Below are 16,004 nucleotides of genomic sequence, written 5' to 3' on the forward strand. Positions count from 1 at the left end.
AATATTCTAATCAAATAGAAATTCAAATTGACCAGTAATGTAGCCTTGTCCAAACCTGGTCAACCAACCCTCATGGCAAGTCATAAATCTACCCAATACCCTCGGCTTGATCTGATCTACTAGGGATGGATTTAAGCCTCCTACTATGCCCAAAGAAACTTAGTCCTACTACCCATAAGTGCTCAGAAACAATGCCTTTGATTTTCCCTTTCTTTGCCTCAAATTCGTCCAATACTTAGCCTCAAATTTGACCTTTCCTTTCTGCCTGAGATTTGACCCTTTCTTTCTAGCTCAGATTTGACCTCTTCTCTCTGCCTCAGACCTGAATTCTAACTCAAAGTTTATCCAAATTCTTGCACTTTTGAGGAGAGCGAATGACCTATATATAGGCATTCCAAGAGCCCGAATGGGCGTGCCTCTTCACTGGTGACAACTTCATCTTTTTAGAGGTCTGACTTGTCATTTGGAGCCAAAATTGAACATTTAAAAGTTTTTTCTTTTGCAACCTACACAAAGAACATGTCTTATATTTTTTTTTTTATAATGACATGAATAAGATAATATTTTATTTGGGAAACCCTTTAAGGAGAAAACTGAGTTGTAAGGTGAGGTCACTCTACTCTCTTTCTCTGTTTGGAAATGTGGATGCAAGTATAAAGAAGTATGGCATGTGGCCCATGGTTTGTTATAGTGCAGAAATACTCTATGCGTGCTCTACCTCCTATCCCTCTTGGCTATTTTTGTTCAACGATGGAACAAATGCACTCGAAAGAATGTAATCCCTTTTCCTCTTAGTGGCCTGATTATAACATAGCCTGATAGCCCACTAATGATTAGGTTTTACTACCTAAACTCTTAACCAAAGTTACACTATAGACTCTTCTAGAGTATTTTACATCATAATAACGTGTCTATCCCCTTTTCCTTTAATAATGGGGGTTGATGCGACATCCTCCCAAATTATGGGTGTGAAAACAAGAAGATTAACTTATGAGTGACATAAATTTTGTATACGGACTCTCATTGAAACAATTCTTGTGCCGTTGGAAATATTTTTGTGTGTAGAATAGCACAAAAATGTGCCACGCTAAAGAAACAAAGCTTTACCCAAAAAAAAAATCATTTTTATGCCTCAAAATGCTCCTAGAAGGTTTCAAACCTTGTTTGGCCAAACAGGGTCCCGCTAGTAAAATCGGTCCCGTGAGATGATTCCTCCACTTTTTTCACTATTAATGCATCGAGACAAATGACAAACAATATAATGATCCAATCCAGATCACCGACCATAGCTACAATTCAATAGTTTGCACCATAAATGACAATTTCTTGCTCTTGTGAACAAGATAATATGTTTAAAATTTTAAACTCAATAAGCATACTTAATGCATATATATACTCAAATACATTACATCGTCATGATTACTATAATGTGTAAATCTATATGGAGTGTATATAAATATATTCTATTTTAGCTTAAAATGACATTACATTGGAATTGAGTTGGGACAACAATCTTACAATTTTGAGTTCTGAGTTTTGGGAGATCGACGACAGATGGGGAGTGTCTTGGAAAACTTGTGAGCTTCAACTTGGGGTCTGAGTTGTCATTTAAGATTGGAGGAAAGAAACATCATCGTTCATATCATCAGAAGGGTAGTGGTCTCATCACAAATGAAAGAAGTCCATGTTTTCAATGTAATCATTCTTCGGGAGCGAGCAATATCACTTCATCCATTTTAATTTTAATCCATCATTTCTGTAAAATTTTCATAAAATAATAACCCATTAATGTATTTATGTCTTGAGTTTTTAACTTATATATATCTCACTATTATCAAAGTGAGATACAAATGATATCAGTTGAAGGGACATCACTGCTATAACTTAATTTTGATATGTGGAGGAAGCACAATGAAAGCTTCCTCACACCTCTGCACTTTGCATAATGAAATATTCCTCTACAAATCAATGTTGCATTGAAGGGGCACAAACTGATAATCAAAGTTTTCACCATAAATGGAAATTCTTGTTATTTTGAACAAGAACATACAATTAAAATTTAAATTCAATAAGAAAACTTAATACAAATATCCTCAAAGATGTTACGTTGTCATAATTACTATAATTCTTAGATATATAAGGAGTGTATATAAATTTGTTCTACATTAGCTTATAATGACATTACGTTTGAATTGAGCTTGACTGACAATCTTACAGTTTTGAGTTTTCAATTTTGGGAGATCAGTGGAAAATGGGGAGTTTCTTGGAAAAATTGAAAAGCTTCAGCTCGAGGTTTAAGTTTCCATTCGATATTGGAGGAGAGAAACATAATTGTTCATATCATCAGAGGGGAAACGATCTTGTCACTAATGAAATAAGTATAAGTTTCCAATGTAATCATTCTTTGGGGGTGATAGGTCTCACTTAACCCATTTTAACTTTAATCCATCATTTTTATTAATTTTTTGTAAAAGCATCACACATTAATGTGTTGATGTCTTGAGGTTTGAAATTATATAGATCGCACTATTATGAAAGGGAGGTACAAATGATATCAGTTAAAGAGTCATCACTGCCATACATTCATTTTGATTTGCGGAGGAAGCATAATGAAAGCTTCCTCTGTACCTCTGTACTCTGCACAATGAAATATTCCTTGACACCTCCGCACTCCGAAGAAACCTAATAGCACAATGAAAGCTTCAGCCAAAAGTAATATCCTTGCATCCAAACATTTTTCAAGTACATAAAGACTATTTGAAATGATATTGAGTTAGGATTTTCCACCAAACTTTACCATCACTCACACCTCCGCACTTCGCATAATGAAAGCTTCCTTTGAATATTTGTTCAACCACCATTGCCCCCCCCACCCCCATCACTTACATAAGGGACCTGACACCCCATCAATTTTGGCACCATTGGGAAAAACATTAGCAGTGTGAGGCATAAAAATGTCAGTGTCAGTGTCAGAGCTCTCACTGATGGAATGACCACTTCCAAAATTTGCCTTTTTTTCATTTTAAAATGATTTTTTAGACACTAGAAAAAAAAACTAAAAATGTACTCCACCAAGGCTATTATGCCACATCAAAGCTCTTTAGGCCAATCAAAAAATGAGAAATACATTTTTCAAAAATTATAAAATTGTTTTCATAATTTAAGAAAAATCATAAATAAAAAATTCCCAAAACTTTGGTTATGCACATGAAATTGGTCGAAATAAATAAAAGGTCAAGGGACTTTCACTGCAAGGCAATTTCTATAGTCCCTAACGAAGGTAGGGAATAATAAACTAAATCTCGTGAAGCCAAAAGATAATCACAAAGTATCCCTTCTTAGTGTGTGTCTGCCTTAATAGGTCCTCGATCTTATCTGGTCTTGTCCCAACTTTCTCAGGTTAGGAAAGATAAACTTAGAATCTTGTCCTCCAAATAGATATACACCACCACTTTCACATATAGCAACAATGTCATATAAATATTTATATGACGATCAATACTATAACAAAAGAATTGTTGCAGTGGAACTCCCTCAAGAGTTGAATTGGGTATACAACTTTCAAAGGGAAAACCCTCTACCATTCAAACAAGGACAATTTATGCATGATAGATCCAACCAATACATAAAAAATTTCATTGTCACTTTATCTCTCTTAAAAGGAATGTGAATATGAGAATTCATTGTTTGGAGTAACATAAATCCTATGTTGTAGGAAATATCCAATACAAATCTATACTAAGGTAGTTTCTGTATGGAACGTGGAAATAAGTGTGATACATCCTTGAAACATGTTTGCCTACTTTTATTTAAAAATTAATTATTATCATTAATTGTTTTAGGCCATTTTAGAGTGATTTTATACTTGTTAAACTTTATATGGAGATAGTATAATTTCATTTTACTTTCAAAACTTAGTAGACTTGGTAGATTTTGAAATTTCAAGATTGGCAAGATTGCATGCTTTCATTGGATTGTATTATGTATAAGGGTATGGGATTGACATTTAATCAAAAGCACAAAGCCCTTTATGACCTCAATGTTGGTGGTGTAAATTGTTGAACTTCTCTATCATGGCCTTACCCATCACTCAATCCAAAATCATTAATTAGGCATGCCAACCTTTCTCTAAATGATAGTATTATTAGAGGGGGAAACATGAATCAAGTATCTTAGTGGGGCGTGTAACAACATATCTATAATATAATGCAAAACCTCACTAGGTAACTTAGATAATGCACAACACATAGGAATGTTACCACTATCACCTTAGCAACTACTTTCCTCTCTGTAGCGAAGGACACAATCCAACACAAGAGAGGCTCCCTTGGTAGGGCTTAGGGATTACGCTAAATTGCCCTCAGGATCCTTCAACAAAAATTCATTAAATAAAGGTATAAAAAACAATAATTTACAATGGATGAAGGAGTAGGTTCAATATTTGGGTTGAAAGGCCCTATGGATCACTCTAAAGTCTAGGGTTAACCTAAGGAGTCTCAAATATGTTACTTGAACACACCAAATTAAGAATGAATCAAGGTTTCTATAAGTTAGGGTTTTAGGAAAATAACTTGATGAAAAACTATATCTTGTAACAACAACAAATTTAGCAATTAAAATTGTATAAAAATCCTATGAGATGAAGGCTAAATTTGAGAGTAAACTAAGGAAAAAATTACAACAAATTTCAAGTTAATAAAACATATAACGACAAATAAAAATTGACGCCAACTATAGAAAATGACTAAAAATTTATAGAAAAATTCTAATTAGCTTCTCTAATACACTTTTAAACAAGATCCAACCCTACAACATACATCAAGTCACTAAATTAAAACAATACAAGATTTTGCTATAATTTAACCCAAATTTACCATAAAACAAAAAGAATAATGATTTTTATATTTAAAAAAAATGCCATAAGTGAGATAGAGTAGTTCCTTCTCAACCTATATAAAATAGAGTCCATGATACAAATTATGGAGTGATTCTAAATCCAAACAAAACTAAGGAAAATAAACTAACTTACCTTAGGGTTTGAAATTTAGGTTCTCAATTTTTTAAATGATTAAGAGAAAGAAACCTATCTCTATTCCTCAAATACTTGGAGGAATGGTTTATCTCAAGGGATAATGAAACAAATAAAAAATAAACTAACTTAGCACAATGATATGTAAATTTCCTTAGGTATTCCACTAGATAGTTCATCCCAACAAATCTGATAAAAATATGCTTAAAATATGAAATCTACACTATTGGGGTTAATTTCTCCTTATATTTATGGATTCATTAATTAACGTGTTATGCTTATGCATGAAATAAACAAAATATGTATAAAATAGAGAATAGTGAAATATAACTCACAAATAATAAATTAACACAAGATATAACCTAGAAAACCCTTTTGGGCGAAAACCCAACTAGAAGGTGAGGTTGCTCTATTCTCTTTCTCTAAATAGAAATGGATGCAAGTACAAATAAGTGAGGCATGTGGCTCATGGGCTTATAAAATGCACCAAACCTCGATGTTTTCTCTCTCCCTATCCACCCTTGGCTACTCTGCTCATCTATGGAACAAAATGCACTCAAATAAAATGGAACCCCTTTTTCTCCTAGTGGCCTGATTATAACATAGCCAGTGGTTATGTTTGGCTCCTTCATCTCTTAACTAGAGTTACCATATCACTCTTCTAGAGTATTATTCATCATGATCATGTAGCTATCCCCTTTCCCATAAATAATGGGGGTTGACGTGGCATCCACTCGAATTATAGTGGTCAAAACACAAATACCAACTTCCGATGACATAATTTTTGCATACAGACTCCGATTGAGGCAATTCTTACAATGTTCGAAAGGTATCCATGTGTAGAATAAATTATGGGGGTTTCACTTAAGAAACACAGTTTTACCCAAAAAAAATATTTTATGCCTCAAACAACTTCAAGAAGGTTTCGAACCCCAATTTTCCAAACTCGTACCCAATGGTAAAAATAGTCCCATAAATTGATTCCTCCACTTTTTCCATTTTGAAAGCATCAATGTGGATGAAAACAAATATAATGATCCAATCTGGATTTTGTCTCCCCATTTTGGGAGGATTTTGGTCCCCAAACACTTCTAATAAATGACATGAGGAAATTTTCCTCCACCTTCTCTCAGGGATACAATTTAGTTTTGCTTGAAAGTTGTCCTTTCAACCAAATATGCTAAAGGTCACGTTGCCCTTGTCTTGTAGTTTTGGACCTCAATCCAGAAAATACTTCAATCTAGAAAATATTGTATGAATAATGTGTCATGCATGATATTAGTTATGGATGGAAACTTGATTTGGTATGGAATCATAAGCTTATGTGCACAAGTTGGATTTGTATCATGACAATAATTACAGAGTGAAAGGAGAAGTTTTATAGTGGTATATAGTCTTGTTCCATTAATGAATTGAAGAGGTCAAGAGCTTATAAGAAATTATTGTAATGATATGTATATGTTTCTATTTTCTATATGAGGGACAATTGGTTGTAGGATATTTTTTTTATATTTGAAAGGAATGACGTAATCCCATAAACCAAAACATATTTCTTGTTAGGAAAAAAATCTAGGTATCTTTGGACTTCCTTCAAAAATGGTCATGGTTATTGTGTGCATACAACACTACTTTTATATCATTTGGATTGTTTAGTATATCAGACTAATTGTGAAAATTAGTGTGAGTAGTTGCTAAATTGAGTAAGCTTGTGTGCCTTGAAAATGGGAATCATCACATTTAGTGATATAAAAATCCTAGTAGATACATCCATGATTATGATCAATATATCAACCACTTTCTCCAACATAGAAATGACTTAGTGTGGTTAAACAATCATTAAAACTTTGGTGTAAACCCTCGTAACTTTCCTAAATTACCTAATTGATCTCTATCATATAAGAAAAATATGAAACTTCATTACCTAGGAGAGTCCTACCATTGTTTGAACCTTAACTTCTATAATAGGAACCTTGGGTGAGGAGAACTTCTCACCCTACTATACACATTCCAATAGATTAATCCTAAGACATCAAAGTAAATGAAATTCTTGGGTAGTGTACTTTCCCATCTTAAAATATGAAAACATACATATATCCATCCATGTAAACACATGGACGTAGTCTTTTGGCAAGGGAAAAATACTTAGAAAACTTGAAAAGGGTTTTAGAACTTTTGGTGTAAAGAAAGGAGGACCTGTAGGGTGTATCACATGATTTTTTTTCAAACAATATGGTGTGTATTGCACAAACAAAATCTTCATATGATGCAATAAAGATACTCAAAGGGATAAACAAAGAAATATAAAAGTGGGAAGTTTGTCGAAGGTCTTGGCTTCAACACACGAAATGAAAATGATAAAAGGAGCCAGTGGATAGGAGTGCCACACTAGTGAAAATTTTTGTGGCCTTGACGTATCATGTTGGAAAGGTTTTGGGTGTAATACATCATGGGCCCAAAAATTTTCCATGATGCCACACGAAAGAGCCAAGGGCTAGAGGGTAAGGAAAGAAGATAAGGGAAATATGGATGAAGAGTGGATATGAAGATAGAGTGTTGGGGAAAATTTCAAATATCACAATGTGTTGCAAGAAGATATTCTTCTTACAAGATGTCACCATCATCAAAATTTTTGAGAAATGTGACAAAGGGAAGTAAGGAAGCAAGAAATGCATGTGTCATAGAGCAAGAACATTTTGTGCAATGTGTATCACATGAGAATTTTTTTCCCTAATGTGATACACATCATGATGAATATATGTAGTATGATAAAAACATAATTTGTGATGTGAGTCATTAGAAATTTTGAGAGTTATTGATATATCACAACAAAAAGAGGTTTTGGGAGTGAAAAGAAGATGGGAGAAGTTGTGAAATAGTATAGAGATAAATCTTGTCAATAAAATATAGAGAGAGAGGAATCCATTTTTCACATAGGAGAAAGTTTTCACCCATGCAACAGATTGCATAGATAAATTTTGTGAGTGTGATAAGATAAATTTTCTGAGATGCGAAAGGGTGCTAGGGAGAAAATTTTTCCAATGTGATGAGCCAAAAAAAGAAGATGAAGTCCTTGGTAAAGATAAAATATGAGGGGTTATTGTGCAAAGAATGATGTCAAACTATACAATTTCCACGTAGGAAAAATGACTTGTCAGCGTTGATGTGGAAGGAGAGAGAAAGATCATAAACCTTTTGAGGGGAAGAGCTTTGTGCTTAGAGCTCAAATTCGAGTAAAAGCATAGTCATTGGAAAGCTATTTTTGAGTAGTATGTAATCATAAGGTTAAAAGATTTGTGCTTTATGTGGAAAAAATTTAAAGACCTCACCTTCTTAATGACACTTATGGGGTTGGGTATGTTACAACTCACAAGCATGTGGGATATGAAATAATGACATATTTTAGCTATACAAAATCTCTTAACCTCACACATTAGGGGGGAACTATTATCACCTCAATTTTGTTCACAAGAGACATTCAAGTGATTGTTCAGAAAAATCATTAGTTGGCATGAATACAACATAATGATAACACCTCCTGGCTACTTCACATCACCTCAAAGAGAAGGGGAATAAACCTTTGAAAGTGGCTTTTTATACTCTCGGATAACCTTCTTTCATTGATACTCATGGTACTTGATTGAGATATCCTTTAAAACTTTTGCGACACTATATCAACAAGTAAGCATGACCCCTTTGGTGCATTTAAGGATGGAGGTATGACTTTGGGCGATTTAGGTTGATGTATAATAGAAATTTGAACTGTCATCCTATTTATAAAGAGTACTTTGTCCTGCCAAAGTCCATTTCAAGCTTTTGGAAACCCTTTTGAATGAAGATTTCACATTGAAGCTAGTTCTTCAACATGTTTGACATTTATCTATAAATGAAACCCATTGGTGGTATTTGAAAAAGAAAAGAATTGTAGGGTTATGTTGGAGGAATGAAAATGGAGTTCATCTTTCTTATTCTCCTATCTCTACGATTTATCAACCTAATTATTCTTTGTGTTCTTTCCTCAATGATGAACATTTTTTTCATTAACCCATGTTAGAGAGTGATTTCAAGAAGAAAAAGGAGCCATCCAAAGGAGATTGTTGGGAGCCCATATGCATTCAACCATTCTCCCTAGGTGTTATTACCCATTTTATGCTATTCCATTAAACCTATATATCAATATTGATGTTTATGTTTGAATAACATTCTTGTGGTTCAATTTGTGATTTAATTACATCCATGTTCTGTTTATTTATTCTTTTGTAGTAATACTCTTATGCTTGTACCACAACTAACAATTGTTTACTACTTAGCTTATAGAATAGCTTAATAAAGTGGTTTTTTCTTACCCATGCAATGAACTTCCAATGCAATTGAAGGGATCATATGCACACTCCTTTATAGGTATTTAGATAGCATTATTATAACACAAATCTATGAAGAATGTGTCATAATGATAAGTTACAATTGGTTGGGATTAAGATTCGAATTTCCTTGCACCCATAGATGTAGTGGGGGGAGAGAGAGAGAGAGAGAGAGAGAGAGAGAGAGAGAGAGATACTCGGGCTATTACAACAAGGATGGAAAAACTCAATTTATAGCTTGACTTCAAAATAGTTTTCCTCTAAGAGTCACGGGCAATAGAGGAGTGAAAGGAAGACCATTAAGTTGTTTATTTTTGTTGCATAGAAGCATGCAAACCTTCTCTTGAGGGTTACAATGAGTCTTCTTTCTTGTTTCCTAAGGAAAAAATTGCAAAGAAACCCAATGGATGGTTTCCCACGTTCGTGGATGACATCGTTAGTAAACTTGTTGGCATAGACTACTGCACCTCACCGAGGAGATTGAAATTGAGCATTTATTGACATAGAGATAGTCAAATGCCTAAAAACATTGGTGACAATGTTTTAAACTAACCCCTTGGGCTTGAGCTACCCTCTTTTTCTCATATTTTACGTTCATTTACCCACCATAAGCCTCAAGCATTTCATTTTTGTACTTTATCCATTGCTAATGCATCATAATTATATCAATTTCAGTTCATCTAGTTATTACTTATAAATTGGTGTGTTTTTGCAACTCTATGAAGAATTGTGATGGAATATTTACGTTGCATGTGTTATTAGCTCTTAATATGCTAAATAGTTATCTGACATAATAGTTTACTATTGTTGATTCATTATATTTATGGAAATTTATGCTTTCTATGAAGTCTTTATAACCACTTTGAACTTGTGATTTACATAATTAGCATAAAGTATAGATTAAATACTTATTAATAACTCTCACCTTTAATTGATAGGCTGAATAATTTGTAGTTCATGCAAGCTCCATAGCCCAAAAAACTAGGGGAAAACATGTTAACCTCACAACACTGCTCCACACAATGAATTGCAGGTTTTAATCCTGTACATATAATACTTGCAAAAATATTCTTAAAACTGACAAAAAAGATACAATGGAAATCACAACACATAACTTAAGATTGGGAAAACTAGATTAATTTTTAAGTATTCTCTTTTACAATATTAGAATACATTATATACATGTTGTAGCATTCATAAAACCTCAATCCATTCTTGGATTAAAATATAATTGTAGTTCTTTTAACTAGATCTATAAAACCATGGGCAAAACTACCATTCATCCTAAAGTTACTAACGGTGAAAACCACTTACCAACCTCTTTTTTTTTTTGAGTGAATCCCTACTGCCCACTTGCAAACCCTCCCAGGCTGCCATCCCTCTTGTGACTCTCATCGTGCAAACCCTCCCACCAGAAGGGGCTGCTATCCCTCTTGTGACCATCATCGTGCCCAACACACATCACGCATGAGACTAGTTACACAAAAAAAAATATAATACATATACGATATGAATTTATTAAGGAAACCTGGTTCATTGATTTAACTATGAAATGATGAAATTCATAAAATAATTAATTAGTAATGATCAAACTAATCTTGTAACTACTCGGAGATATTCAAAGTTTTGGGGAAGAGTTAATTGAAGTGAGTGCTGGAATTCCATAGCCTCTCTTTTGAAGAATAAAATAAAAACCTTTAATATATATGTAGTTCTCTATGCGATGTGTGTTAGCTCAGCAAGGATAACATTCTAACCGTAGTGAGAGAGCATAGCGATAGTGTTGTAGAGTATTTCTGCAATCTTCGATATTATGATTGAATACATATTTATTAAGTAAACAATTATTTAGGGAGATTGGGTGATGAGCTCATTTATTATGTGCTTTTACATTTGCATTGGATGTGATTTGCAGGTTTAATAATATCAAAAATTGTATTAGTGAATATAATGAAAAAATTTAAAATATAGAGAAGTTAATCTTACTTTTATATTTTATTTCTAACTATGATTTTGATTTTTATTTAATATTATTCGATTTTAACAATTAATAAATGAATGAGTCTAAAATTAACCAATCACATTTTCTTTCCCTTTAAATGATTCATTATAAAACTAATCATACATTCTCTTTCTCTTTAAATGACTAATTGTAAAACCAACGAAATGAGTAATAAAGTTTTTTACAAAGTGAGAGTAAATATTTAAAAAAAACTTAAATAATTTAATAAGTCTTTGATTAATTTTATAAATAGAAGAAAATTAAATTAATCATTAGATTTGTTTTTATTTTTAAATTAAATTTATTAATTATTTTAATTTTATTTTTTTTAATGTGAATAAAAATATTTATAAGAATCAATACATGAACTTTTACAATTTTATAATAAAAAATTAAAAATACCTATAATAAATAAAAATATCTTAACATCATTTTAGAGAAAAAACCTATTCACAATTACATTATATATTAATACTTAGAAGTTTAAAATTATTCACAATCACATTATATATTAATACTTAGAAGTTTAAAAGAAACCAAGTTATAAATCTGCTATAAGCATCCAAGACAGTGACCTCTTAGGCCATCTACCAACATTCAATTCCCCAAAAGTACAGATAAGCACTTTGGGCAATAGATAAGTGCATCTATTGGGTGATTGGACCAATTAGTATTTATACCATCATCTAGAACTATAAGCATATGAGTCATAGGCATTATAACTTCAAGCATTAATGACTAGCTTTAAAAAATAATTAAGAAATTAGTATGTGAATGATAGTACTTACTTTGTTGATTATGATAACATTGTTGATCATTATAGCATATAACGTAAATCTAGCATAATATGTAGTGTTAATTGGCTAGCTTAATAAACTACGAAGTAACTAATACCCACCTTGTTAATTATGATATCATTATCGATTGTACTAACATATAATGCAAATCTAACATAGTAAACAATATTAATTGATTATAATATAATAAATTCAAGTTAAAATTATGACCAATTCCTTTGATGGGAGTACTCATCAATTATGTAGCTTAACTATTTATCAATAATAAAAATATTTATTAAAATATTCTTTTAGATATGGGCTTTTTTAGTCCGTGTGAAAAGAAGTCATATCACCTCCCTAAGACTAAACACCTAGCTTTCCTCTATTTGCATTGCTTTGGAAAAAACATTATAAATTAACAATAACCGGAACACCAATTACAATGAAGATTATAATTTGCATATGTGCAGATATAATGATTTCACCATTTCCAAACTAATAAATTCAATAGGAGGATTGAAATTATCCATTTTAAATATTTTTCATATGGAATTGTTTTGAAATGTATTTACTATTGAGTTTAATATATCAAAATTTTCCAAATAAGAAAATTTTGAAATCCATATTCCTCATAACCTAAAGAACAATTTCTACACTGATGACACAACCCCACAACTTTTCCTTTACAAAAGCTTGCACATGGAAGCAATAATTAAGATTTTAAGCTTGATGACAATGTTACTATGCTATGAACTTGAGAACATCATTGTCATCTTTGGACATAACACTGGATGCATGAAGATTATGTATTTCTTTAAAAAAGTGTGATGTTTGTAGTTGCACAATGTCTTTTATGTGGCCTAAATATAATTTTAAGTATAAAAGAATTATGATTTGTATTATTAATTATTTTCTTAAAAATATGAAGTATATAAACAACTTATTTTTACAAGGGAGTTTTGTAGGCCCTGTGGTGGAGATGTTTTGTTCCAATCTCATACTCTAACATGTTTGACAGATAAATGGTGTTCATGGAACAATAAACCACATTAAAAAAAGAAAAGAAAAAACCTCTCCACCCTGAATTGTCAAGCCAACTTATAAATTACCTGTCATTTTAAAACCATTTTCAATTAGTTTTTGTTTTTGTTATTGTATTTTTTTTGTTTTTTAATTTTACAATTCAAATTAAAACAAAATAGAAATAATCATTTCATTCATTTTATCCAATAAAAAATTAAAGATTCTGAATTTTATAGATTTAAAAATATATCTTTAATTTTGAAAAAAAAAATTAATAAAATAAAATTTACTAACTTTATAAACCTTTATATATTCACATACTACTGATTCAAAAAAAATGGATAATTACAATTTACATTGTCAAAAATATATAATAAATTTCTTTTATTTTGAAAAAAATAACTACAGTATACTTTGTAAAAAGAACAAATTTATGCTATTTTGGAAAAAAGTAATTACGATATACTTTATCCAAAATAAATATATTGAGAAGTATATCCAAAATAAATATATTAAATTACTTACCTTTCTCGATAATTGTAAATTTGTTTAACCACGTACATTGAACACTTAACACTATTAAATAACTAGTTTGCAAATTTTCTCTTTAAATGATTGATAATAAATTTCTTTAACCACATACATTGAACACTTAATACTATAAAATTGTTAGTCACAAAAATAATTATTAACAACACCATCATCCTACTGTAGAATTCTCAAAATCTTATTTATAGGCACTATAATATCTGTTCATGAGTGTTTATAGGCACAAAGTATAGCTGCTTGTTTATTTTTTGAGTCGGGCTCCACATAATATGCATGTAACCTTTTAATTATAATTCAAAAATTGTAACGAAATCTGCATTATAAGAGAGAAAAGAAAAGATAACACAATAAAATCTTCTTGTGATTACACGCACAATATGCAACAACACCCCACATTGATAATTTAAACGTACTCATAAATTTGAAGAAGAAGATTGATTATTGTAATTATATGGGTCATCACACGTGCAAGTTGTTAGCGTGTATTACCCATGTATGAAGGGAACAATGTATCACGCCAATTTCTTTCAAGTCCACCTCCCCCACTTTGGGATATGATAATATATTCTATTATTGCTTAGTGGGTTCCAACTCACCACTATGCTTCCTGGTAAAGAAGTCGGATTGTGAATGTGTGGTGGTCTTGTCACATCAAATCAAGAAAAGAAGAGAGTATCCACCGAGGGATTTTGATTCTACCCTAATAAAAACCAAATCCAAGATGCTATTATTTATTTATTTACGTATCCTACTAGGAACCTTTGAACCGTACAAGATGCCATTTGTTTGGCATAACGACTGACAGCCTACTAAATACAACCTACTCATCCACGTGGCCGTCAGACATCAAGATAGAGTCGGTAGAAGTCTTATCCGGTAGTACAGTTGTATTTTGTCAGGCAAAGGGAAGCTACGTGGCAGCTTGGAATTAGCAGCTTCTTTGCCGCGGTCCAGGGAATCACCGGCATCGTTGACTGGTAAGTGGTAATTACAGGAAGGTGTCGGCATCAGTGAAGAATGTACTTTGGATAATAACAATGGAGGAAAGCAAGTAATTAGGTAAGCTTTCTGGTCAGAAAAAGACACAACTGAGAATTACGGCCTGAGAAAATGCTATATAGAGGCGACGGTGAGCCCGCTAGGAGTCAGTCCACGAGATTGGATGCCTTGCTCTCTGTGTCCCGAAAAGGGTTGAATGCATGCAGTAATCAGATTTTGAGGCAGTATGTTTCATAGATTATTTTTAGTTTCATGGATATTAATTTTTTATTTATTTATTTTTTTTTAATGGTTTTTTTCTGTTAGATCCATAACCTAAAAACTTATGTATGCTGGTTCCTATTTTGGTTATTTCTAATAAAGCTGTAACTTTGTTATTTGCTGTGTGTAGATTATTCTAGTTGGTGGTGGTGTTAGCATGTGGAATCACATGATAATCCACAGTTTTTATTGTTTTTGTGATAACCATTTCACATTTAAATCAAGATTCATCTTCAAGTTCAAGATCAATTGTTTGTTTGTTTGTTTTTTAAAAATATTTTGCTTTTATCTATTAGATTGTGGACATCATTTCTGTGCTTTATTTTTGTGTACCATTTCTTGCACTAACAGGTAGACTGCATGTTATTTTGCTAGTGGGCATAATCATTTCTCAGATCTACATCACCAGATCCAGTTACTTTGAGTTGGGAGAATAGATTTTAAATATTCATATAAATTTTGATTCAATATTTCCAGTTCCATTTCCATTTCATTATGTGTTTGAATACATATTTTTGCCCAGTAAATATGGTTCACCATCAAATCAATTATCAAAACAAACACTCATTTAGATGGTTGGAACATTTGTTCCAGTGACACCCATACATGAACTTTTACAGTTATCAGAGGCTCCATATCCCTTACGAGAAATATTTATATTTGCAGCGCAAGATACTTCTTCACAGTCGTAGAGAGCGATGATGATTAGTCTGTGAAATAGCAGCCATGGATGCACAACCCTTGCAGGATGGAAAAGATGTAGAGCTTCAAATAACGGTAAAAGTTCATGTATCAAGGGCCACTCACAAACAACTGCTCATACATTTTTAGAGCTGCAAGGTTATATGCAATGCCGTAAATGTAACATAGCGTTAAATTTATCATGAGTTTGGAATCTATATCCATGCAGAAGGTTGGTGTAATGTTCAATTTTTTGAGTGACATTTTTTAAGATTATATTTAATATATATATGAATATTTCATTAATAATTATGTATAGCTAA

At 32.0% G+C, this 16,004-nt stretch overlaps 1 long non-coding RNA gene across 1 annotated transcript; it reads left to right on the forward strand.

The window, feature by feature from the left end:
* Positions 1-14,781: 14,781 nt before the first annotated feature.
* On the forward strand, positions 14,782-15,723 carry LOC149251395 (uncharacterized). The gene is made up of 2 exons (XR_016266879.1): positions 14,782-14,963; positions 15,131-15,723. It is a non-coding gene; the product is annotated as an uncharacterized LOC149251395 (long non-coding RNA).
* Positions 15,724-16,004: the final 281 nt, after the last annotated feature.

Source organism: Pinus tabuliformis, chromosome 7 (genome assembly GCF_031772625.1).
Source record: "Pinus tabuliformis cultivar Carrire ecotype Pingquan chromosome 7, CPIR1, whole genome shotgun sequence".
NCBI classification, from domain to species: domain Eukaryota; kingdom Viridiplantae; phylum Streptophyta; class Pinopsida; order Pinales; family Pinaceae; genus Pinus; species Pinus tabuliformis.